The 27,532-nt window shown below is 40.7% G+C and overlaps 1 protein-coding gene across 4 annotated transcripts in view; it reads left to right on the top strand.

The window, feature by feature from the left end:
- The window catches only part of PRICKLE1 (prickle planar cell polarity protein 1), a 108,586-nt gene continuing 81,054 nt past the window's right edge, over positions 1 to 27,532 (top strand). For 3 of the 4 annotated variants that reach the window (XM_036065607.2, XM_036065600.2, XM_036065604.2), the window contains exon 1: positions 1 to 376. The gene's annotated coding sequence lies outside the window, so the exon portion shown is untranslated. Of the gene's footprint in view, positions 377 to 3,664; positions 3,942 to 27,532 lie in introns of all 4 variants that reach the window. The other variant, XM_036065605.2, reaches the window with a different exon arrangement.

Here is a 27,532-nt window from a genome sequence, read left to right as displayed (position 1 = left end):
CCGAGCGGCCTGGATCCCGCGGCGGCGTCCGCGCTCCGCGTTTTCGCTCCCGCCGGGCCCCGGAGGCCGAGGGCGGGGTGCGCGGCGGCGCCGCGGCGCGGGGCTCGGGAGTCGGAGCGCACTCCGTCTGCAGCCCGCTGTGAGCGCCGCCTCCCGCGGCCGCCGCCGCCCGACAGCGCGCCCCGGAACATGCCAGCCTCGCGCCGCCTGCGCTGACTTCCCCGAGGGGCGCCGCGGCCGGCACTGCGACTTGCCGGGCTCTCGATGCTCCGCTTGCTGCCTGCCCTCGCCCACCCCTGACGCCGCGGACCTCAGCTCCGCAGAAGTGCCGCGGCGCGGAGGACCGTCCAGCCGAGTTCTCTCTCCCTCGCGCGGGGTGAGTGGCAGCCCGGCTCCGGCCGGCTCTGCAGAGGGGCTGCGGCGCGGCAGTGGGGGGCGAGCGCCGCAGGGGAAGGGCCGGGCATCTAGGGTGTCACTGCGGGGGGCCTGTGACACCCAGACTGGGCCGGCAGAGCAGAAACCAAGAGAGAAGGGCAGATTTGGTTTGTTGTGGGCTGTGTAGACACTGAAAGCTGATACTGGGCTGCAGCACCAAGAGGGCTTCGGATAGGCTGCCCGCATGGCTCCTGTTTGCTGCATCACTACCAACTCTTGCCTTGATTCTCTCCTGCGTGGAAACCCGTTCGGTGGCCCCAGAGTTGGGGCGATGAGGGGCGCAGGGAGGCGAGGGTGCGTTGGCATGTGTCCGCCGCTTAGGATCGCCTGTCACCTACTGGCGTCCGGAGGGAGGGTGCTGATTCTCTCCTAACGCTCTGCGGAAAGGGCCGATTGCTTTTTGGCAGGGGTGCATCAGCTCCCCCGCCCCCCTCCCGCCCCCCTCCCGCCCCGACAAAGGTGTTTTCTGAATGTAGCACGTATGTGGAAGAGAATGGGAGCGTCTTCTTCCCTTTAGGCAGAAAAAGTTGGAGAAACTGGGCATGTTAATAATTAGCAAGACCGGGACTCAGGATGCAGCAGAAAGCTGTTAAATTTTCATTGCCCTCCAAGAAAAACAAACGACATCGCCAGTGACGCTCGGCAGTGCCATATTTTTTTCGGGGACTTTGGGAAAATTGTCCACAGATTGTCTTCTGCAGGCTGAAGAATGAGGTAGGGGTGGGGGAGGATGGCTGGCATCGCACTGAGTTGCGGCTTGCCTAAGGAGGATTCCGAATCACAACCCAAACATATTTGGTTGCTGATTTTAGAAAGAGTATGGGAGGCAGATCTGGGCCGTGAACAAGGTGAAGAGCACACCCTGGGAACCTGCCTGAAGGGAAAGAGCGTGTAAAGATCGAAAGATCGTGCCTCTCCAGAGGAGTTCAGATGCATTTGTGCTGTGAAGAGCAGGCATGTGTCTGTGATTTTTAGGACGGATTTTATGCAGGACAGTTTATACTCAACGAAATTGTATGTGAGCATGCCTCACGGTGGTGTGTACCTCTTCGTTTTAATCAGTACTTCAGAAGCCTGTGCCTGCAGCGGCCGGGTTACATAATTGATGTGGTTCACCATCAGATATTTTTTTAATGTGCTTTCGAAGGAAAGGGAACTTCTCTCTGTCCCTTCGGACAGGCCCAAGGTGTAGACCAGCAAGGGTTGCTGAATGTTTGCCCTGGTCTGGCTCCAGATGTGTGAGCTCAGCTGTTGCCTGTCACTTAGGTGACAACTGGCCTTTTCCCACTAAGCCTTTGCTGTCTCCATTCTCCTCGGTGAAGTGTCAGCATTCAGCCGCCTTCTATTATCAGGAGTGGACTGCAGCCCCTTGGGAGGCGGCAGTCTTATTTGACCGTCCTCAACAATATGTGTTTCCAGACTCTAGGAAGGGGGAAAAAATCCCATGACAGCAAGATAGATACATTTTGAATTGAGCACCAACTTAATCCAAAGATTCTGCTTTAATCAAGACAGCTCTGGAAGGATGACGCAATATTTGTCAAGCCTTTTCCTCTGGAACAATATTTACTCCCACCAAGGGATTTTAAACTTAGACAGCAGCCATTTATCTTGCTGTCTGGTGGGGCCCGGTTCAGTTTGCCTCCAATGTGGTCCTAGCCTAGGTGGCTGGGTTTGGCCTGGGACAGGAATCTGTCACTGTAGCCCAGCTGGAGCCTGAAGAAAGCAAAATACAGCACCTGCTGGTACCAGAGGGTTTCTAAATGCCATCAACTGGCGAGTCAGGAAACACAGAAGGAGATATTTTACAAGCCCTACCAGAAATGTTTATACAAAGGATTTAAAGGTTAACAATGCATGTGCACCACATATTAAAACTAAAGGTTCTAGAAATAAATGGACATTACCCACAGTTAAGAGGTAGCACACTTGCTGATGAACTCAAAAATCTGTTTTAATAAGTCATGGCTAACAATAGTGACTCTTTCTTGTGAATAAACCTAGGAAGGGAGGGAGGGGGGAGGGAAGGGAAGGGAGGAAGGGAAGAAAGAGGGGAGGGAGGAGAGGAGGGAGGGGAGGAGGGAGGAGAGGAGGGAAGGAGGGAGGAAGGGGGGAGGAAGGAAGGGGGAAAAACTGGGTGGTACACAGAGGGTAGCCATGTTGATGTGAGCAAATAGGTTTGGGAAATTAATTTTTCCATCCTTAATATGGTTCTTACTGTCGATTTATCACTGAGTGACCCTGTGGGTTTACAGGTTTTCTCAAAAGAAAAGTGATATGTTTTACTAAAATGACAGATTCAATCAGTTCTGCTAGCAATACCAATGAAACTTAAAAAGTTTATCATGTTTTTATAATCAAGTTCCATGGAACCACCATTTGTCTCTATAATAAAGGGGATTGCAGTGAGTCAGCTTTGGTCATGCAAATAAAATCTAATATCATCTGGGGAGAAAAAAAAACCCTTATAGGGTTAATAGCTAACTATTAAGTTTAGAGTCAGATGTGGATAAAAGTATGGTTTCTACTAATATCCTCTCCTATGATGACTCTGAAAAGACACAAAAGAAAAGAAAAAAAGTTAAAATTTGAGGCTTCTCTAATGAAGGATTTTTTAAAAGTAAGCTGAAATCTGTTTTAAAAAGTGACATTGTAAGATAATTTTTCTAGAAACTTTTGTAATTACTTGAAAGCAAAACACAAGAGTTTGAATATTAGGAGTGACTGTTCAGAGTACTCATGAAATGAAATAAGAATCTTTAAAAATTATTTTCCAGTAATTCAGTAACTCTTTTAATGGCCTATATCTACAGTTTGTGTTTTCCAATATTATGGGGAAATGATTTTCAGGAAAAAATATCATTACCAGTATTCTAGTTGATAGCAGTTAATTTCCTGGTTAAAGTAGTTCATAAAAGGAAATTTTTCCTTTTAAAGAAAGGAAGTAATTTAAAAAGGCAAAGTGATTCTCATCTGTGCATAAAAATGTTAAAGATGCCACTGGACCAGGATAGGCTCTGTCTTCTTGGAAAGATAGGTCTCCTTTTTCTCATTTTATGTTAAATAATAACAATTGTTTAACTCTTAGGAGTGTGAGAATATTCAATTTGCTTAAATCCACGTGTAATTATTCCCTAATAAAGAGGAGTTAGGAAGTGAATGAATTGCATTTCTTCGTTGGTTGGTTGGTGTTTTAAGGGACCATTACTGCTTTTTCTTCTGGTCACAGAATAAAGCATTTCCATATTGTGCACTAATATCTTTGGAAGGCTGGTGTGAGAGCAAACACGTTGGGAGAAGAAAGTACAGTAATCTGGGTGCCAAGTCCTGCATTGTTGCAGTTCCTCGAAACCGCAGGCAGCATATGGAGCCAGCACTCCAGAACAGAATGCCAGGGACAGAGATGGCACCAGGAACCACAACAGCACTCCCCCCCCCCCCACCACTTCTGGACTTCCCCATCTCAGATACACACAAGTGTACCTCCTCAGCAGCCCCAGTAACCGGTAAGGGCGCCCTGTTGGACAGGCCGTGCTGAACTGAAGTCCGGGAGGCTAACTGCACGTGTGCCGGTGAAGGAACCTTTGGAGCAGTGGAGGTCTGGTCTCAGACCGCTTGGGGGACGCAGCTAAGCCTGGCCTGCCCTCGGTCCCCTCTCTCCAGAAGCAGGGATGGTGGGAAGAGACACGCTTTACAGGTTGGAGCAGGCTGATGTCATGACACTTCTGGCGTGGAGATACGGCAGAATAATCGGGTCCCTTTCCCGTGTGCCAGAATGACACGATTTTTCCAAGAACCAGTCCAGAGCCAGTGGTCCACTGGTACTATGTCCAGTTACTGAGGGCGGGGGCGGGGGGGATCAAACCTCTCAAAGAAAATGTAGTAATTCTTATGTCTCTGTTTTGTTCACTTGTTTAGACTGAACTCTAAGTGCATTTTGGTCACTTTTGAAGGGACCTCTCTAGGAACAAGAATGATTGCCCAGCCTGAACTGATTAGAGCTTTCCGCCTTCATTTCCCTAGAAAGAGAGATTTTAAATTTAACATACAAATAAAAATGTCAGCAAAGCAGATGCCAGTGTAAACATGTTAAAACTTAAAGCTGTAAACTAGCAAGCAGCTCTCATTTACCTTTACTTAACTTTTTCCCCCCACCCGTAAGATTGGTCCTAAGTGATCCCACTGACCAATTAAACTGCAGTTGCGTTTTTCTCACTGGTAGATTTGGGGTAAACTCTTGGGAGAGACGCCTTTCATTTCTAGTGGATTGCACTTCAGGAAGAAAAAAAAAAAAAAACGTTAAGGCTGTGTTATTTCAGTTGTTCTAGTATTGAAGTCATATACTCCTAAGAGTTTTGTCCCAATTGCTGATTTATAGCACCCACCCTCTTTTGCTTTGTGTATGCTTCTCTGTTTCCTTCTCTTCTCATTGGGTCTCTGGAAAGAAAGATTTGTCAATAATACAGTGGAAATATTGCAGTCAGATGCAGACCGGTAAGTAGACTCCTCAGTGCAGTGAGCTCTCACTCAGCTGCCCTTCTTTTATCTGAGGCACAGATCCCACAGCTCGCAATTATGGTCTTTGACTTTGGTAACAATTCTTTTTGAAATGTTTCCAATTACACACAATATTGGCGGCATGTAGCAGCTGCATGCCAAAAAGCATTTCGAAGCATGTTCCAAGAATCAGGCTGTGATTGCTTTTAATTTAAATGAAGGCTATTTGGTTTCCTGTGAAGTTTTTTATAACCACCTCCTTTACCCCCCCATTTTTGTTGCCTTTAAAAGAAGTCTGATATAAAGTAGCCACCACTTAACATGATACAATATTGGCCCTGGTTTTCTAGGATGGCCCTTGGCTTTGAGCAAGCCTAACTGAACTATTCATTAAAGGAAATTTTAAAGAAACATCGTATAGTAGTTTGGATTTCCCAATCCAAAGAATAAGAGGGGGAAAGGTTATCTGATTAAGTGGCTAACGTTTTTTTTTCAAGTCACCCCCCCACCTCCTTCTTTAGCAATCTATCATTATAATTATCTTTTTAGGTCCCTGGACACTGTCTTTTCTTCAGATTCTTCTATTTTACTTTTATGAGCCCATGATCATGTGTTAAAAACACATTAAAAGGGTAGAGAGAGATCAATAAGAATATTCCTTGAAGGGGTGGGGGGAGACCAGCAAATAATCCACCATTCTGCAGCCACCAAACCCTCCAGATCGGCCCCCTCTGTGGGCTTGAAATTTCTGAACACTGAAACCTTTTAAAAACGGTAGTGGTTTAAATCTTTTAATAGCTACCAGATATACTTGACTTATTAAATCTGAAAATAAGAAAATATACACTCTCAGGACTTGGAGTGAAGGGATTGGTTACAGGACTGGGGGTTTCTGTTTCCAGGCTGGTTTGTTGGCCCATTTGAAACATAACACCTAGAGCTAGAGGGTATCCAGTAACTGAGGTGCTAAGATGGTCCTAATTAAGGTGTTTTCACATAGGCTCTTTCAATCCTGGCAAAAAACATCCTATAGAATATAGTGCTTCTTTGGGTTGAACAGTAGTTGACTTGCATGAATGCCAACATCTCTTCTGGCATTTTTGGAAATCTTCCATAGTGTAATAAATAGTGCTGTATAACCCAAATTTGTAAATGCCATGTTTCATGTAGCCCCTGGAGAGACAGCTGAAATTAACCCAGGCTCATGTAGCCCCTGGAGAGACAGCTGAAATTAACCCAGGCTGCTAGGAATCATTGAGATCCGGGAGGTTAGGTTACTGCCTAAATCCAAGGTAACTACCACCAGTGAATGATAGTGGAGGCCTTTGATCCAATGAAGGAGAAGGTGTGAGGCTAGCCTTAGTATAGCAGTGTCCTGGGAAGAAGTGCCCACCAACTGATGCTTAGACTTCTCCTTTATCCTTGCTGTCTTTCAATTAAGCAAACCTGCTTAGAGAAAATTTGCTCAGCTCAAGGTAAAATGAGGTTTATGTTGCTTTACCAGCTGAGCACCCGAGCCTGCCAGATACATGCCCCACCCAGGCCCATTGCTATAGTGACAAAGCCCACAGTAGCTATGGTTGAAATAGAAGGGCTATTAAAACCCTTTTCTCTATTGGCCAGCTCCTCTGCCCTAGTTAAAATGCTGTCTTCTGGGTGCGCGAGCACACGGGCACACGCGCACACACGCGCACACACACAAATATATACACACCAGTCTTTCAGTCTAAAAATAGTAAACTGCTTTAAACCATTTACAGTTTCACCAAAAGCATTTGCACTTCTTTTTTTTCCCCCTTTTATCTCCCTGATAAGCAAATAATATGGTAATCTTCTGGAGACACTCATGACTTGTTAACTGTAATTGATATTTCCAACTATGTTATTTACATGCTTGAATAATCTAAGTTCCTTAGTTAGGATCTGAAAAAGAGCTAGATAGTGTGGCATTTTGTTTTGTTTTAAAACATCACTTCCAAACAATTTAGGGAACTGTTAGATTTTATGTGAGAAGACTGCTTAGTGCTCCAGTGTTGGAATACTTGCTATAATGTGTGTCAAAAAGAGACGGCATTTTAAATTCTTCTGTGACTGTGTAATTAATAAGTATGTTTGGTGCCTGAAGTGTATGCGTGTTACATAATTTTTAGAAAGAGATAAAGTTAGGTCTGAAGTACATTAGAGAATCACAGATGTTTCTTGTAAGAAAATACATATGCTTCAGAGGAATTTTGAACTGCTTTCTGATGCTTAGCTTTGTTCATTGCAAGGATCATATGAATAATTTCATTGAGTTCTTTAGTTCTTATTTACACAAGCCTTGAGAAAGGAGCTGAAGTGATAAATAACTTGCTTCCCTCACCTAGTTCTAAAACGTTTTAGCCTTTTATGTTTTTGTGAATGTGAAGGGAGGGGATAAAATATACAGAGAAGATGTTTGTGTTTAACTAACTTAATCATATAAGTTCTCTTTGTGGGCCTTCTATGAGCTTAAACAGCTTGCCAGGCTAATAGCCAAAAACATGTCCTTAAGTACTGCCAAACGTGTTAAAAGCAGACCAGGCTTTCTTCATATTGAAGTATTAGAAACCTTTTTTTTTAACCTTCTGAATTTTAAGGAATAAGCCAGGAAAAAAATCACTCTCTTCTTCTCCCCCTCCTTACCCATGAAAACCAAAATTATGGTTCATTGCAGTGGTGAAATGAGAAACTGATAGGAATAATCATATTTATTTGAGAGTGTTTTAAACTAGCTTGACTTGGCTGTTTAAGGAGGAAGCAACGAGGTTACTATGGTATATGATGGGTTTTTTGTTAATTGTATGTTTGTGTTGCCCATAGACACTGGCTTTTTACTTTGGTTCAGTAACTTTTAGCAAGTGCTGGTCAGTTTATCCTGTTTCTTCTTGAGCAGAGCTTCAAGAGTAGACAGTGGTGATGTGGTATAAGAGTGCAGAAAAAGTCAGTTTTTCTACAGTCTTTTTCTGAAAATTAGAAAAATGGGACTGCAATATAGCTGTGTGATTTCGGGTCAGCCTCTCAACCTCTCTGGGCCTCAATTTCCTCATATTTAAGTGAGGGAATTAGTTTAGATCAGTATATATTAACCAAAGGTTTGAATCCTAAACACCTATGGAGCTTTTTCAAAATACAAATACACAGAGATTTTAAGGCAGTGGCTTTTGGGTAGGGTCTTGCACATTTAGCTTGAAAAAGCTTCTTCGGTAATTCGATGCACAGCTGTGGTTAAGAGCCACTAAATTAGATGATCTCTAAGATTTCCTTCTGGTTCTAAAATGTTATGTTTCTAATCCTACGAGGCTGAACTACTTTCCTTCCTTCTTTCCTTTCTCCCGCCTTCCTTCACCTCTATGTTTATTCCTAATGTTGCTGTCAAAAATTTATAGATATCATTCTAACCCACTTCCAGGAATATCTGTGTTCCGCTCTTGTAAGTAGATGGTAATTAATGTGAGGGAGGGACCATGTTTGTTCACCATTGTGTACCCAATGCCTAACATGGTGCCTGGCACACACAAATGTAGAGAGTCCAAGAAGTCAGAAGACTTATTGAAAATGTAGTATTATGTTTTCAAATAATATGCTCAGTATGCTTTTTGTCAACCTTTCGGATACCTTTCCAAATTTAAAACAACGGATATAACTGTTCATCTGGAAAACAGCATAATAAATACATTATTTTCCTTATGTTTCCAGACTTTGGGGATACTCCATAGTGTATTGTGTTTTTTTTGTGTTTTTTTGGTCCAGATTAACAGCTGATTTCAATACTTTAAATTCAGAAGTACAGAAATAGCAAGTGTTGGTGAGGATGTGGAGAAAAAGAACGTTTGTGCACTCTTGGTGGGAGTGTAAGTTGGTATAGCTGCTGGGGAAAACAGAAGGAGGGTCCTAAAAAAATTAAAAATAGACCATATGATCCAGTAATTCCCCTACTGGGTATTTATTTACAAAACGAAAAAAACACAAATTCAAAAAGATGTATGTATGCACTCCTGTGTTTATTGCAGCATTATTTCTAATAGCCAAGATATGGAAGCAATCTAAGTGCCCATCGATAGAAGAATGGATAAGGAAGATGTGGTGTGTGTGCTTATGTATATATAATGCATAATATAAATAATGGACTATTACTGAACCATAGAAAAGGATGAGATTGTGCCACTTATGAAACATGATTGGACCTAGAGGGTATTACGCTAAGCGAAATAAATCAGACTGAGATAGACAAATACCATATGATTTTACTCATATATGGAATCTAAAAAAACGAATGAACAAACAAAAAGCAGAATCGGACCAATAAATAGAACAAACTGATGATTGCAAAAATGGGTGAAGGGGAGTGGGAGATTACAGACTGCCTGTTCTGGAAGGAGTAAGTCACAAGAATAAAAGGCACAGCCTAGGGAATATAGTCAATGATATTGTAATAGCACTGTATGGTGACAGATGGCAGCTACACTGGTGGGGAGCCCAGCATAACACGTAGAGGGGTTGAAGTGACTAAGTTGTACACTTGAAACTAATGTAACATTGTGTGTCAGCCATACCAGATTCAAAACACAATTTAATCAATAAATAAACAATAAGGGGGAAAAAATAAACGAAAATAAATTCAGAGGTACTTCTGAAAAGGTATCTGGAGATTGGAAAAAAAGCATATTATTTGACAGTGTAATTAACATTCTGTTAGAAAACAGTTTATCTTATGAAAGACATAGTTTTTCCTGCGTGGCCTTACGTTTTGGTGCCTGTATGTGTGGAATGAATGAATCAATGTCCAGTTTTCTGTGATCATCTTAATGTGGGTCAGTTTAAGAAATATAACCCAACCATTATCGCCATAAACGTTTCAGAGCTTATCTGACAAATTTACAACTTCATTACAATTTTAAGTCTTATTTTTAAATATTTTTAATTACAAAGGTTAAAAATTTTAAATACATTTTTATCAAGACAGATTTCTTAATAAAGTGTGTCTGATTAAGCCCTTTGTCTTTTTCAACAACAGAAATGCTAATTTGCATTTTTTTGACTAGTGAAGTAAGCTAGCTAATTCAAACTGTTTTTTATGGCCAATAGCTATTTTGATCCTTTTTCAAACATGATTCCATATCATATATTTCATAACATATGAAGTGCTTTAAAACTGTCCAGATCCATACTATACAGAGGGTCATATTCAAAATGTATATATATTTTTTGTTCTAGATAAGATAAATTAGAGTCTCAATAAAATATAAGCACACTCTCAGTTTTTCTCAAATAACTGTGATGCATCTGAAAGTTTTATTATCAAGCATTGATAATAAAATAAGAATAATTGATAATAAATAATAAAAATTGATAATAAATTCTTGGTTGCATAGTTTTATAAAAGTTGATCAAAAGAGTTTATTGTCCATTTTGTTTCTTTGCTTTTTCTTCTTCGGTCTTTGAAAGTTTGGATTATTTCCTATCATTAGCCATTATTACCATTACTGTAGAACATAGAGTAAATTTAAAAAACTTAAATCAGTCAATATCACTACTATTTCTATATAGCATAAAAAAATAAGAAATTTATATTTACCTAGCTTACTTGATTTTTTTGTTGTTACATGTTGCCCTTCTTATGGGTGGGGTTGTTCTTTCGTTTTATTTTTAATTAAAAGGGGGACTTTAAAAACTCACCATTCTAAAACCTGGATAACTGTCCAGTTTCCTTTGAACTTTCACTGTATAGGCATGAGCAGTAGCAAAATCAGCTACCCTCAGCTCATTTTTTCCTACTGTATACCCACTGCCAATTCAAATAATCAGGACCTCAGAGTGGAAATTTGTACCTGCATTATCTACTTGGGTTGTTTGCACAATGTAACTGGAAAACTCTCTCTCTTAGTCATTAAGTGAAGAGATACTGTGAGGCATTTTAGTCAGGAAAAAGATTAAGCTGTAGCTAAACAGGGTTTAAGGATCATTGGAGATAAATTGAGAGCTGGTTCAAAGTATTGTATAAAGCTTTATTATTTGTAGGTTTCACTTTCCTGTCGTTTCACAGCTAATCTCCTTGTTTGACTAGACTTGACAAGCTAACATAAAAGGACAAGTGTAGGTTTTTCTAGGTGGGATCACAGTTCTTTGCATCATTTCAGGTCTCAGCTCAAAAGTCATCTGATATCAGGGAGGCCTTCCCTAACCACCCTATATAAAATAGCAGCACTCTTGCCTGCCCCAGCCATCACCCAGCACTTCTGAGACCCCCTCATCCTGCCTCACTTTTCTCCATAGCACTTAACCACTATCAGATACTTACTTATTATAGCTGTCTGTCCCATGAAGAAATCTATGCTGTCTACTGCCTTATCCTCAGTCTTAGAGGCACATAGAGGGTGCTTAATAAATTCCTGCAGAATGAATGACTGCAAAAATACAGGGAGCTAGCTGTGCTTCAATTTGGGACACTCCCTCCCCAATCTAAGAGTATGTATTGCTGAGCAAGTTAGCTTTATGCTCATATTCTCATTCTTAAAGTTAGCAAATAGCCACCCTTGTTTTACAGGATAGGCATTTGTGGACCGTTTTGTTTTTGTTTTTGTTTTGCAGACTGTTTTAATGTTATATATAAAATAAAGACAAATAGAACCCAGTATTCTGTTTTTGTCTGAGTGAAAATTTTCAGAACAAAGATTTTTCTGTGTGTTAAGTCTGTGAGTTTTTTGTTTTCTTTTTGCAGCTGAAGTAAAGTTTCTGAGCTGTTTCCTTCCTTATCTGAATAAAGCCAGAGGAACATGATAAGAGTATGAGGAAAAAGACCGATAGAATACCCCACCTCCCCTCCCCCATAAAGTGATCAATGAAATGTAATCAAATAGCAGACTGATGCCATATTAATAGAAGATTGAATATTGGCTGCAGGGAAGCTGTGTGACTTCCCTCTTCATAATATATCCATACTACTTTGTAACTTTTGCCAAAAATAGAGGCAGTATCTTCAGACAAACTTGCGGTGTTGCCTTGTATTTTAAAACAAGGGTAATGGGTCGTCTTTCACTCAAGAAATCCTCTGACTTAAATTCCAGAGGTGACAAGCTAATCCTCTAAGTGATTTCAACTAGCTTACTAGGAAACCTAGTTGCTTAAAATTATTATTTTAATGTCTCAGTTTCCAGGGTTAAATGGGCAGTGGGTCAACTTTCCTATTAAGGAGCTGAACCCACTTATTTGTCCAGAAATTATCATGTTTTAACTCGGGGGGTCTTTACTAATAATAAGACTGATACCTCCAACATACACAAAGCTCTTGCAAATTCATCTCATTTACCTTGGCTGCATCTTTGTGTGAAGGTTTAACCAAGGTTTTCCCAATTTACTGTTGAAGAAGCTGCTTGTTAGTTCAAGATGCACCTTCCTAAGGAGCTTTGGCTTGGCAGTTCCTAAATAAATGAACGTTTGTAGTTCAATTTTCAGAAAGAAAGAAAGAAAAGAAAGAGGGAAAGTAAGCAAACACTTGTGACATACAAAACTGATGATGTTTCATTGTTTTGTAAATATTGCTGTTTATATTCATTCTTTTTTTTTTAGAGACAGCTTGAGTGAGGGGCAGAGGGAGAGGGGGAGGGAGGGAGAGAGAGAGAGAGAGAGAGAGAGAGAGAGAGAGAGAGAGAAGCAGACTCCCTGCTGAGCAGGAAGCCTGATGTGGGGCTTGATCCCAGAACCTGGAGGTCATGACCTGAGTCAAAGGCAAAAGCTTAACCGACTGCACCACCCAGGCGCCCCATGGGAGAGAGAGAATCTTAAGCAAGCTCCACACTCAGCATGGAGCCCAGTGGGGGGGAGGGGCTTGATTTCAGGACCCTGCGATCATGACCTGAGCCCAAATTAAGAGTCAGTCGCTTAACCAACTGAGCCATCCAAGCGCCCATATGTTCATTCTATATTAAATGCTGTTAGATAATTATAGCCCCTCCTGCTACTGACTTACATGTGACTTGGATAAGTCACTTAATTTTCTGGACTTTTATCCACTCTGTGCCTCAGTTTCCTCAATTATAAAAGGAGGGTCCTAATGAATTTTTAAGCTCAAAATTTCTTAATTCTAAAATACTGGATTTGGAGGCTGTAACTTCAAGGGAGATTGATAATAAATTGGAGCCAATATTTTTTTATCATTAACTTTCCCTACCTAAGTTCCTGGCTAGAATTATTTAACAGTCAACTCAGAATTATTCATATAAGCCAGGTGAAACTTTAAAAAATGGTTTCCTTATTCATGATTCTGTGTGGCCAGTTCAAAATTCAACAATAGCTATATTTTAAAGACCTGAGAGAAAATACACTTCCCTTACCAAAAGTCTGGTTTAATAGGTTTTATTATAGTTTAACGTGAGGAACTTAAAAAATATAGTAATGTTAAGAGCAAATTACTAATCTAATATAGTTAACTACAACAATGGCATACTTATGTTCACACTAAAATTAGAAATGTGAGCACTGTGTTTATGCACGGGAAATGTGGAAAACTTATAAAGTAGAACTCAAAGTAGCATGTTCACTTATGTGATCACATTGTGATTATAACTTTTTTAACATGTGTGTGTCCATTGACCAAATTGGAATTAATTTAGGGAGGTTTAGAGAGGGTTTACCGGAAAATAAAAAGAGCCTATCATCCGTTTTAGTTGCATTCCTAGTATTTTTTGAAACCATAATATTCTTTTCTCCCCCACTCCCCAAATAAAAGCTGGTGAAAATATGCAGCAAGTGGTGAAACTCTTTCAGTGTTAAACACTACGTGTTGGCGTGTGTCACCATACCTACTGGCCTGGGTGTTCCATTTTTATAGCACTGTGTTTAATTAACTCGGTAACTTTTAAACAAATTCTTAGGGCCTTGGATCTCATTCACATTCTAATTAGGCTGAGCCTGAAATTACAAATGGCCCACCGGGAAGTAGTATAGCATCTGTATTCTATCTCAGAAGGTGGAATTCATGAATTGTTTGGATGAACGTAGCAGTGAGCCGTGGCACATCTCCTGGCAGGTGCATAAATGACTATGAAGGGCTGTTCTAAGAGGAAGGACTATCTATATAAATGTGACATTAATAATCACCAGTTTGAATCTGGGTCACTTCAGCCATGACTCCAAGATCAAACGCTATCAGCTGGTAATGAGTGTGTGAAAGAACTGCAGGAAGGCATTCCATGGTTAATGACACCTTTGTGGGCCTTCCCAGCAGCCTCTTAGAGGGTGGGCCAGGAATAAAGTCCCACCTGCCCTTGGCTGGGAGGTCGGCCCTCCCGGTTACAGCTGGGCACACTTTTGCAGACATGTCTTGGGAACAGTTCATGCTGTTTTCTCTTCTGGCTCCTGAAGCGGATGTACGGAACCTTTCCTCTTCTGCCTCTTTTCCTGACCATTTACTGGCTTCCAAGTGACGGGAGCTCTTTTGCATATTCTGTGCCTTTTTTTTGCTGTTCCCTGAAAGTAAAGAGAAATGGCATTGACAACTACATGTTAACCATTTCACGTTAAACTTCCCCATTTTTATTTCAATGTGGGGGCATCTTTTCCATCCCAGCACACCTCTGTGGGCCTCTGTGGTTGGCTGGGCACTGGGCTAGGCTGTGGAAGTACAGGCTTTAAATAGGAACGGTTCTTGTCTTACTGAGCTGGCGGCCTTGTAGGGAAGGAAGGCATCGAAGCCCTTCCTTGTGAAACATGGTGGAGGCAGGAACAGCGAAATGTCCTGGAATTAACAACAGCACAGAGGCGAGGGCAGAAGTCCCGGGTCCTGTGCAGATTATGTAAGGAAGGCTTCAGAGAGGGGGAGATGGCTGAGCTGGATGTTAATGACTGAAAAGGAGTGCGCCACGCCGTTCGAATTGGAGAATGACTCATTCTGGGCCAAGAGAAAAGTGGGGGCAAAGGCAAGAACCATGATACTCAGAGAATTGTGAGTCTTTATATGTGGCCCTAAGATTAATTACGCTCCTGGTCATGCACTCAGTGCCACCTTTATAAAATCTCAATCAGAAGTAAGAGATGGAGTTTGACAACTTTAATTGGGACCCTGTCTTTCTCCCCGTGGTGGATTTTCAGCTTCTGAGTAAGGTGTATTTACCTGGCCAGTCTACCAGGTATTTACATCGTGCCTTTCATTGTTATGTTGGTACAATCTACATTTATTTACTCCTCATTTTCACTGCCAGGTTTCCATTTCAGCCTTGAGTGTTTAGACAACATTATATAATGAGTGTTATACTTTTATGACGTTTGCTTTAAGTACTGTAAGAGTTTTCCGTGAAGGCTAATGGTTGGGGGGAAAAAAGAGCACCAAGTGGCCTCCAGATGTGTGTTATTGTGTTGGTATCTCTGTTTTGTTTTCATAAGAACTTTTTTAAGCTTAAAAAAACCTTACCAAGCAGAAAGAGCGGACAATAGACTCATAGGGGATGAACTATTTTCTTCATTTCCTGATTGTTTTCTTGAACTCCTGTTTTAAACACTATGATTCAGCTGGAAAAAAAAATCCATCACAATATACTCTACTTTTAAAAGCAAATCATATATGTTTGTTTTTCAAAGATAAACTCACATCTTAGGTTGGAAGGTTTCACTGTGTTTCAATATGCGGTTCTTCAATATGGTGATATAAAAATGGTGATTTAACATCTTTTAGAATTTCTGCCATCTAATTGTTAATCAGTATGTTTTCAGGCAGTCTGGCGTGTGATAAATATTTTGTAGCATATGCAGCTGAACATGCCAATTTCAAAGGGCTTTACAAGCTCTAATTAATTTTCACAACAACCAGACGCACTCCACTTTATTGATGGGAAACCCACAGACAGTGGAGTTCAGAGAGTTGCCCGGATTCCTCTAGCAAAGTGGTTTTCAAACTTTTTTTTTTTTTTGATACGTGCACCCTTTTCCCAAACACAAGATTATCTGGAACTCCAACCTAAAAAGTAGGGAGGTAGAAAAAGGGTTCGTTGTTCTAGGACTGCCAGATTTATCAAACTAAGAAAACACATGAGATGCCCAGTTAATTTGAATTTCAGATAACAAGTGAATACTTTTTAGTATAAGTGTGTCCCAAATATTGCATGTCCCTAAAGCCATTATTGGTGGTTTATCTGAAATGCACATTTAACCGGGCATCATGTATTTCACCTGGCGACTCAGCTGCACGCTCCCAGTACCCCCGTCTCTTCCCCAGCCAGGTGCGTGGCTCAGTCAGTTGAGCATCCCACTCTGGATCTCAGCTCAGGTCTTAATCTCAGGGTCATGAGTTGAAACCCCATGTTGGGCTCCACATTGGGGTGTGGCACCTACTTAAGAATAAAGTGAAGGCTATCTTAATTTTTTGCCGGCGGGGGAGAGAGAGAGCATGCACACTTAAGCAGAGTGGGGTACAGAGGGAGAGAGAGAGAATCTCAAGCAGTGCCCAGCAAGCACAGAGCTGTTTGTGAGGCTTGATCTCATGACCCTGAGATCATGACCTGAGCCAAAATCAAGAGTCAGTTGCTTAACCAGCGGAGCCACCCAGGCGCCCCAAATGAAGGCTATCTTAGAGAATCTCCATGATCATGCCTCTCCTGTGACACATGATAATTTTAAAGATCATTGTCTTTGTTTTGCCTTTCTTATTTTTTAGGATAAAATAGATTCCCAGTCTTTGGGAGCAATGTTTGTTAAGTCACCTATTTGTAGAAGTCAACAATTTAACTGCCCTGAGTAAGGAGAACTGATGGTATAATCAGAATCACAGGTGGGCCAGGGGCTCCTGGGTGGCTCAGTCATTAAGCGTCTGCCTTGGGCTCAGGTCATGACCCCAGGGTCCTGGGATCAAGCCCCGCATCAGGCTCCCTGCTCCCACTCCCCCTGCTTGTGTTCCTGCTCTATCTCTCTCTCTGTCAAATAAATAAATAAAATCTTTATTTAAAAAAAAAAAGAATCGCAGGTGGGCAAAATAGAATCGATAAAGAGAAAAATGGGTGGGAGCTCCTGGGTGTGATTCTATAACAACCCAGGGGAGAGGTGTCTCAAATAGGCTTATCCCTGGCTTTTGGTTGATGTGTACGTTTTGGTGGTCCTGGCTTAATGAAAGTACCCATTAAAGTAATTCAGTCATTTTGCTCAAATATTATAGAGCAGCCCTTGGATATTACTTTTATTTCTCAAGCCGACTACCCCACAGAATATTCTTATTTTTTCAACTATTATATTTCTCAGCGTAACTCAATACTGTCTGATTAGTGATCAGAAACCACTAACTTTGTTTAGGGTGAAATAGTCCTCCACTGCCCCAGCGACTCCCTGGAGGACCCTCTCCCTGGGTCTGTGGAACTTGGATGCTTTGGGTGTGATGCCCTGCATGGGTGTCCTCTTGACTCTAGGTACTTATTTTGTATTTGCAAAATGTTAGTAGTGGTCAGATTAGGAACGGGTATGATTTTTTTCTTTGTCCCATTTTCAATTTTTCCAAAATTGGTGCTGTGTTACTTTTAAAAATAAGAAAAACAAGTGTTAGTGATATAGTTTAACATTTTTCCAAGAAATAAAAGCCCATAAACAGTGATTTTGTGTCTAAATGTTCCAAAGTATAGATGAAGATGATCTGGTTTATAGATACTTTTTTAAAGCTTTGTTTATTTGAGAGAGAGAAAAAGAGAGAGTGTGTGCATGCGACTGTGGGGGGGGAGGGGCAGAGGGAGAGAGAAACTCAAGCAGACAACCCACTGAGAGCAGAGCCCAGCACGGGGCTCCCTTCCAGGACCACAAGATCATGACCTGAGCCGAAACCAAGAGTCGGACACTCAACTGACTGCACAACCCAGGTGTCCCAATTATTCTTTTTAATTGGCAAATGCTTATATATTTTGAAAGTTAATTGTAATGTAAAATCTACCCAAACTATTTACACTTAAAATTTATCTCTCATTCATTCATTCATTCATCTAATACTTATTTTTTAAAAGATTTTTATTTACTTGTCAGAGAGAGAGTGCACAAGCAGTGGGGAGGGCAGGCAGAGGGAAAAGCAGGTTTCCACTGAGCAAGGAGCCCGATGTGGGACTCGGTCCCAGAACCCCGGGATCATGACCTGAGCCAAAGGCAGACCCTTAACCAACTGAGCCACCTAGGCGTCCCTCAACTAATACTTACTGAAAAAACATAATAATAGACATAATTCCTATGTATCATAAGAAAAGGGGGTGGTGGAAGGAAGGAAAGGGGATGAGGGAACCAAAGATATGACCCCATGATCTACATCCTTTATTATGTAACTGAGCCAGGCTGGGGAATGCACTCATACAGGTAAACCTGAAATAGGGAGAAAAGATGTTTGGCCTCAATTAGCAAATGAGCCCTCTGATGCTCAGTGAGGGTGAGTATGACTTCATGAAACAGTGTCACCATCAGAACCCAAAGGCCCAGGTCACCCAAGTGACTGTTAGGCATTCATATACTTGTACCATAAACACAAGCTTCCATCCCGGGAGCTGGATCTGAAAAGCCATTAGAATCCCTGCTCGTTTCCAAACACAAGGCCTGGGACCGGAGGTTCACCTGCTTTTCTCCACCAGCTTCGGACACAGCCTGGATTTGTGCTGCATGACTCACCCTCCCCTAGGCTGGTTTCAAGGATTTGTTTTTAATCAACTATATAGCATAAGCTACAGGGACATTTTCTTTTTTCTAGTAGCTTCTTTATTCTCTTGGAGGAAATAGCCTGTAATTTTTTTCTTAGAATACCACTTCATAACATCTCTTTTGCTGGTCTTTTTTTTTTTTAACTCTGAAACTTACACTGACTCTATAATATGGAAAAGCCCAAAATATTTGTATTTTTCTTTTATGATATTAACACGTGTAAATTTAGCGGTTCATTATGTTTACCTCCTTTCAGGGTCAAATAGGCTACATTTTTCTCTACATTTCCTCATGGCCAGTTGAAGGTGGAATTTAAAAGGCTGTGTGAGGGGATTTGCATGAGAAAGGCTAGGAAATTAAAGATTTTGTGTTTGCTAAAACAACCTTTGGGGTCAAGGTTAAATTCACACAAACGACTGCATATTAAATTAAACTGAGTTATTGTTGATATTAGTATGTAAATGTTTGTGAAAATAACCTCCCAAATATACAAAATAGCTACTTTAAAATAAGCTAAATATTTTTTCTTTCTTTTGACTATATATGTTAAAGCTTATATAATTTCAAGACCTACTGAACATGGAATTTTTTATCTGTTAAGCACATTTGGATTTGGAAATCCACTGAAATGAATATAAAACCCTTAAACTTCCATTTTTCTTATGCATAAACTAGGTGTCTTCTAGAAGAGAAATAGTGCCATTCAGAATTGCCTAATCATAAGTCTGTGACTTGTTGGAATCAAATAAATATCTTGATCAGTTAAGCTGCCAGATGGAATTTTATCTAAAAGCAGTACAGCTTCTTTCATACGTTAGGACTCCTGTGAATTTTATCACAAAGTCATTTCATACCCCATTTGGAAGGCAGCCACTTAAGCGTGGAACATGACAATTGTTTAACAGTGCATAGTAAAAGTTAAATAATTTATGACTCATGGAAGGGAACTGTATCCAATTGAAACTTCCATGGTAATTCAGGTAGGTGGACATAACCACCCAGGTGTCTTGGAACTGTTCCAAGGCTAATGAGCTCATAAGGCTGAAGCCTCCTTTGCTGTGCCTCCCTTGTTAATTTACTTGTCCATTAGCTCAGTGCCACCTAACATCTTGCTGGGACATTGATTCTACATTGATTCACAAAGGAACGCCTTGGGTCACCCATTGAGTATCTAGTCTATAGCAGGTGTCTCTGCGGGACTCTGATTTCAGAATCTGCTGCTCAGCTGATGATAGAGTCTTTCAGCTGTGCTAGCCAGAGCAGAATTTCCAATGCCATGCTGCTCGTCTTAAACACGAACCTTGGTGGAGTGATATGTCCCCATTATTGATCCATCTGTTCCAGGGATTACATCAGCACAAAGGGTTAATTTGTCTTGTTTGGGGGGTCATGTTTAATTGCATAGGTCAGCAAAGGATGATAAATGACTGCTTTTTAATTTCAAGTCTCTGCCTCACTTTTTCCTCTAAGATGGATGAGCAGTACAATCAATTTCCTTAATCGGCACAGCTGGTACCATAGAATGACGCATAGGCTGAAAAAGGTTACCGCTATTGAAAACCCGAGTTAAGCAGTCCAGAAAGTTAACTGTCGAATATCCTTACACTGAAAGCCTCCCACATCCAACAGGAAGAAAGGAGGCACTAGATGGCAGTCTTAAACTTGAAATGACCTGTCCTTTCTTAAAGTAAATACATTACCTGAAAACAGTTACTTCTCTTTCAAATGAGCTTGGGTTTGAACTCTACTGTATAAAACTTGCAAATCTAAAGGCATTATGAAGTTTAATGTCATCTTACAGAATTTTGCTTTTGAAATTAAAAACGATATATTAAAGGCTCTTTGCTGAACTGGTTTATTGACTGAGTTATTAATGCCTGTTTCAACTTCACATTTTAAAACGCTGTCAGAAAGCTTTTTTTAGACTTTAAAAGCTAGGGGACAAAATGATCATGTGTTCATAGGGTAGAAAATTATGCAGCTGTTAAAAATGAAGGTACAAAGGTAAAGTTGTATGAACAGATAGGATATATTTAAGTGGAAGAGGCAGATGATAAAATAGTAAAGGAGGCTGTGCTCACTCATTGGGTGAGAAAAGTGAATATTCATCTGTTAGTGTTTGTATGTCTGGTTGGTCTCTGGAAGATGAAGTTACGGATTTTTTCTTTCTGCTTACTATTTTTCTACCAAAAAATATATTTTTTCTGGAGTTTGACAGAGTTCTGAAAATGCACGCAGTAGAGTAAAATTGCCTTCCTGATCTAAGGTGAACTTCTTGAGGATACTTAGTGTCACTTTGTTTTTTTCCATCAGGTATATTTGCCACCTCTGTGTGCTTTTTCGTGTTGTACGTTAGTAGTTACCTGTGGGATTTTTGTCATTTAAAATAATGCAAGAAGTGTTCCTCTCATGCCAAAGTAGAGTAAGAATGATACTGTATGTAGGAGCAGGTTGTATACAGCTCTTAAGGATGATTTGTATGTTTAATTTATTTTTCTTTAGGTCCATCTCCAGGTGGATGCTTACTGGACCAGATTCCATCCACAGTGAACATTTAGTATACTCCAAAGATGTACAAATCACATATTATCAGAAGTTATAAATAATGGGTTGTAAGGATGGAGAAGATGAAGGTTTGCAGGGGTTAAAATGAATTTCTCTTTGTGCTCTCATCTGTGTGTATGTGTGTGCACATGTATGTTTATAAAGGAAGACATTCCCCACCTAAAGATGGTAACCATTACACTTCTGACCTTCTGTCTTGGACCTTGATGTCATCTGGGAATTAATGTTCCATTATAAGATAGAGAAAGTATGATTTAAAAAATAATAAAATATCTTTTATTTATTTTTAAGATTTTGTTTATTTTGAGAGAGAGCGAGAGAGAGCACGAGCAGGGGGCAAGGAGAGGGAGTGGGAGAAGCAGACTCCCCGCTGATCAGGGAGCCTGATGCGGGGCTCAATCCAAAGACCCTGGGATCATGATCTGAGCCGAAGGCAGATGCTTAACCGACTCAGCCACCCAGGTGCCTCTTGAAATATCTTTTAAATTAATAACCATACACCAAAATTTTAATTCCATTTGGGAAATAACCCAGAAACAGTCTGGCAAGACTGAAAATTTCTATACCACATTGTACCCCAGTAGTTTTTATAACGAAAGCTCAAAAAGGGTAGCTTCATTCAGAAGGGGTCAGTGTAGACTTTTGGGGGACATTGGAGACTGTTGAAGAGTGTATCCTACCCTTAATAGAATTCCTGGCAGAGAACATGTATTCATACATATTTGTCTGTCAATTGATTGTGTCCATCAGGAGCATTTTTAGTGTGTAATACGTCATTTGGATTGATGATCTCTATATACTAAATGTAAAAGGCTTTAGCAAGATCTAAATCTACTGAACATTTTGTTAAGGTATGTTGATCCCCTATGAGGCCGGTTATTTCCATTGCAAATTATGAGCACCAGGTGTTACATGCAACTGATAAATCACTGACCTCTACCTCTGAAACTAATAACGCATTATTTGTTAATTGAATTTAAATAAAATAAAAAATTTTTTAAAGTAATATTTAAATAGTGTTGATAATCTCTTTGCCCCTCATATACAGAACTGGACTAGTATGGAGATTAGCTAACCCTTTGGCAAGAGATGGCGCGTGAACCCATCCAGTCCGCTCAGCCTCAGTTCTCTGTGGCAGTGCTGAACACATAATTCATCTCTTTATATATTATGTTCTGCATCCTGAAATTTAAAGTCCTTAAACAATTGTGCATTACTCATGTGTCTGTTTTTAAAATCAAGCCTATACTAGGGCTCAAAACTTTTTTTACTTGATAAGTGAATAAATGTTTTTCAAGTGAAAAACCAAGTTTCAGAGACTCTATCAACCCCAGTGAGAGGCACTGTCTATCTCTTTACGTTTTGGTGCCTGGCTGAAAACAATACAAAATTGTTGGCTAAATGGAGAGACAGAAACGGAGAGGGAAGTTCTTAAATCTAAAGAAAACTTCAGAGTTGAAGACTGCTTTTACACACATTCTCATTTACTCCTGGTAACAAGCTGTGGGTTAGCTATGTAATTTGATAAAGAAGCAAATCCCAAATGTTTGAGAGCCTCACACACAGTTCATAGATGTTAGCACCAGACTAGGCTCCAGGTCATCTTACACAGGTCCATACTCTCGGTCCTGGGGGCTCGAGATCAACGCTTAGAGTAGTCTCTCTGAGACATCTGCTGTCTCAGAGCCTCCTCCTCCTCTGGCCGCTCTGTTTGCCATTGTCCATCCTCAAATCCTCTCCACCATCTGTGTCTGTCCTTCTAGGTTAATAGCCTCAAAACCACCTAGTTAATCAAACTAGAAACCTGGGAGTTACCCAGACTGCTTGTGTCTTTCACATTCTTTCAGCTCCAAGTCCCGTCTCATTTGCTACCTGGACATTTCTGGGACCAGCCGTCCTCTGCTCTCCAGGGTTCTATCTTTTGTCTTAGTTCACTAATCCACCGCCCAGGCTTCTGGCCTCCACACTGTAAGAGTGATCTATCTAAAATGAAAATCTAATTATGCCATGCTTTGTTCAAAGTATGCTTGCCCTCTCAGCCCTCCGTGGCCTGGCCCTCACGCACCCTTTCCCCCATCTCCCCCGGGCTCGCCCTTGCTTTTAACCATCCAGTAACAGGGGCTGGGGTAGAGGGTCCCCATATCTGGCTTTAGTTTTCTCTTTCCAGAGGAGAGCTACATTTTTTTCCTTCCCTTCCCCCAATTATTCTGCCCATTTTTGGTGAACACAGTCATAGAATCAGCCTTCAAAGCCTGAGACTTGGAAAAAAGCTACCCAGAGCATAGTTGTAGCTCATTCCTGAGTCCTATAGCTCAGTCCTTCTCTAGCACTCTCCCCTGACCAGCCTCTGGGTCCTGAGGTCAGCCCTGGTTTAAAAAAAACAAAAAACAAAAGCTAGAGAAACTGGGTATGAGTGAAAAGCACTTGGCAAAAAAAAAGCAGATGCAAACAAATGCACACAACAAATGCATAAAACTGCAGGATTGGCCAGGCCCAGAGGATTGGCTGCTTTGGTTGCTGGGGGCAGTGAACCCCTAACAAAGGCTTCCTTTTGGTTACCTCCTCTCTGCCCCTTTGATCCCATCGTCCCGTCCCATTGTATATTCCATGCTGCTTTCTGTAGTGTCTGTTCAGCATAGTCTTTAGGACCTTTGAAAAAGCACCACTTTGGGATAACGAAGTGGTTGAGGGCGGATAGTTGCTTACCATGTCCTTGTTCTATGCCCCAAAACATACCCTCCCCTTCTAGATAGAAGTATTTCCTGAAGTCTTTCATTCTTAAGGTGACCCTAAACCTTTCCTTCGACCCACTGCTCTCCCCTCTCTTCAGCTTGTCTGGCTGATGAGTTTGGAGGAACCCATTTGAAAACTTTCATTGTTGGGCGCCTGGGTAGCTCAGTCGGTTAAGCGTCTTCGGCTCAGGTCATGATCCCGGGGTCCTGGGTTTGAGTACCACTTTGGGCTCCTTGCTCAGTGGGGAGCCTGCTTCTCCCTCTGCCCCTGCCTGCCCCTCTCTCTGCTTGTACTCTCTCTGTCTCTGTCAAATAACTAAAATCTTTAAAAACAAAACAAAACAAAAACTTTCATTGTTGATGGCCATCCCTCAGACATTACCCATAGTCCTGGAGTGCTGGCCAAATGTTCTCTTACCACAGCTGGAGCTGCGGTTCCCAGAAGACTGGTGATAGCCACGGGCAACTCAGATTTCAGGGAATCTGGGAACCCCAATTAAGATATTAACATTTGTATTTGCCCTTGACTGTACTGATGCAGATGTTTGTGAGTATTTTTAAACATCCTCATACCTATGTTAACTCCTTTTTGGATTCTTTGTTCACTTTCATTTGCTAGAGCTAGTGTTCTTGCCCCAAATAAAATGTATTTAAATAAATGCAAATTAAATTTAAGTTAATCCCTTTTGCAATAATTGAATTATTGTGCTTTATTACAGGTGCCATTGAGCTCTACATCTGGATACATTACAGTAAATGTATCCTTTTGCTTTTGTTTACATTCCAGTAGGACTTTGGAATCCAAATGTTTCTGAAATTGACCCCCACCCCAAAATTTAAAGCCTCTTACAACTAATCCTTCTGAGGATATTTCTTTGAATACTTCAGTGAAATTTGGGAAATATTGGTATTCCTAGATTTAAAAGTATGACCTCAAGAAAGATTTCAGTGGTGCTTTGAAAAGGGACATATTTCATAGTGGGAGAAGGTTGGCATGATGAGTCCAATTTCTTTGATGTTATCTCACTTAAGAAATTGCTCCATTATTTAGGGTACCTATACATTCTGGGTTATGCCCATTTTCCCAACGTAATTATTAATTGCATTCTAAAAGTGTCCTGGTTTGCATGATAAATTATGTGTTCTCCCTATCTATATTCTATTTATCAAACAATTGATTTGGGGGGGGGGGTCCTGTAATTAAGTTTTGCAAAGAAATACCAAAAAAGAAATTACTGGGCTTTTAAAAGCTCCAATATTTATGTAGTTTTAAAAAAAAGCAGTCTGTATTCTTACTCATCCTGCTGGAACTTGGCAAGTTTCCATTTGTGGCAGTAACTTAGCTCTTTATCTTCCAGAACCAAGAAATTGTCCTGATCGCAATTCAAAATTTTTAATTAAATCTGCTAAAATTTGAATGTGAGCTCTTTCTTTGTTGGCGATACAGCATTTCTGAGCAATAATCTCCAACTGTCTTGGTAGTAAAGTTTCTTCCACCTTTCCAGGAAGCATTTTTTTCTCTTTTCCTTCTGCAACGTAGGGTATCGAAGCCACTTATGAGGACGTTCACATTGCTTCTCCACATTATGCAGTTGATATTTCGATTTTCTCTCTGTGTATCTGCCTGCAGGTCTTTTGCCTTGCCTTTCTCCTTGTCTCTTTGTTATCGAACCTTTACATCTTGGGTTTTTCTTACATTTATTCGTTCATTTATTCATTTCTCATTTCTTTCGTGGCCAGTTCTCATTTTTTCTTATCTAGTTTTAAGATCTTTTCCAGAGGTTCTTTATTTCACAGCTCCCTGATGTTAGTACTGTATCAAGCCGATTTCAAGTACGTTAGCAACTTCTCTTAACTTTCTTTAGTGCTACTATGTAAATAATATTTCAGTCTGCCTTGTAAAAAAGGTTATCAAGGGCGCCTGGGTGGCTCAGTTGGTTAAGCGACTGCCTTAGGCTCAGGTCATGATCCTGGAGTCCCTGGATCGAGTCCCGCATCGGGCTCCCTGCTCGGCAGGGAGTCTGCTTCTCCCTCTGACCCTCCCCCCTCTCATGTGCTCTCTCTCATTCTCTCTCTCTCAAATAAATAAATAAAACCTTAAAAAAAAAAAAAGGTTATCAATATATTTTACATCCCTGGGGTGCCTTTTTGGCCCAGTTGATGGAGCATGTGGCTCTTGATCTTGGGGTTGTGAGTTCGAGCCCCACATTGGGTATAGAGAATACTTAAAAAAATAAAATATTTAAAAATAAAATTCAAAAAAATGGTTTTTTTTTACATCCTCAAATTCCACTGTCTTCTACATAATCCCTAGTGAGATTTCCCTCCCTCTTTCTAATCTTTCCCTTTGTGATATTACCATGACAGCATATAGACTTGAATTTTCCAGTACAACAAATGAGATCTCTTGGCCTTTTGATTGATTTGAAAATGGGTGAGACATTACATTTTCACCTTTTTGCCTTGTGGCAGCTACAGATAGTAATTCAGTGACCGTGACAAATTCCCAGAGTGATTCTGAATTAGCAATATATCCTGGCCGTTCTTAGAGATGACTTTTCATAGTTACTGTACATAAACAGTGAGTCCTTATCATTAAAAACAAACCTCTGAGATGGAAAATAAGATCAATTTCATTTTACGCCATGATAAAGCCTCTAGGGAGGATTTATAACATGGGTGTTAGCCTGCCATTGGAAACTATTTGGGGGCTTCTAAAAAATAAGACTTTTAAATTTAAACCCAATGAGCTCATTAATTCTTGGACAGAATAGAGTTAAGTGACCCTTCTACAGAAGATAACACATTTGAAAACATACATCACAGAAGGTAGATGCCATCAGGAAGCTACTCTATGACTGAGTGTTACAGAATCTGTAAGTTGAATGGAGTAGAAAAACTACTCTGGAAAAACTTGGGTGGGGGTAACGGGAAAGACCAGTAGAAGAAAGAAGGTCAGAGAAGTGACCGGGAGTGGTGAGAAAGGACCTTGTTCATGAAAAATGCCTTTGTCTGCCCGAGACTTTTCTATTGTGCTATAATTTTTTTAAATGGGTCTTTCCCTCACAAACACACACAAAAGGAAAACAGAATAAAGGTTATTACTAAATATATAGTCCCATTGTTGGCTCAGGGTCCACCACCTTTCTCTAGCAAGATGACAGTTTATTATCAGTGGTAGGCATTTGAAGGATGTTGGTTTGATAAAGTATAACCCCTAAGCCACTTCCCTAACATGATCTTTCTAATATCTTCAAAAAGTTTCTGAGGCTTATCTCGTTCTAATCTTGTCTGGCAATGTGACAAATGCCTCAGGGAAGTGGGAAGGATATAACCTGTCTTCAGAGATTTATAGCATTGCAGACATCACAAATCCTGTAAGACATTTTTGTTCTTTTGGGAGATAGGATTCTATTAATAGTTTTGATATTATTAATATGAGTTAGCAATATTATTACTGGTTATCAGAACTGCCAATAGCACATGTGTTTTTTACATGAAGATGGTGCTTTTGACCTGCCAAGATTAAAGGATATATTTTCCAGAATCACATGCACATGCATTCTTTTCTATGCCTACCCTACCTTGGGAACAGTGGTGGCCATCTGTAAGCTGCCTGTCCAGGCCTGGGGATCCTG

Source organism: Halichoerus grypus, chromosome 6 (assembly GCF_964656455.1).
Source record: "Halichoerus grypus chromosome 6, mHalGry1.hap1.1, whole genome shotgun sequence".
Lineage (NCBI taxonomy): Eukaryota > Metazoa > Chordata > Mammalia > Carnivora > Phocidae > Halichoerus > Halichoerus grypus.
This window is presented reverse-complemented; position numbering and strand designations above follow the sequence as displayed.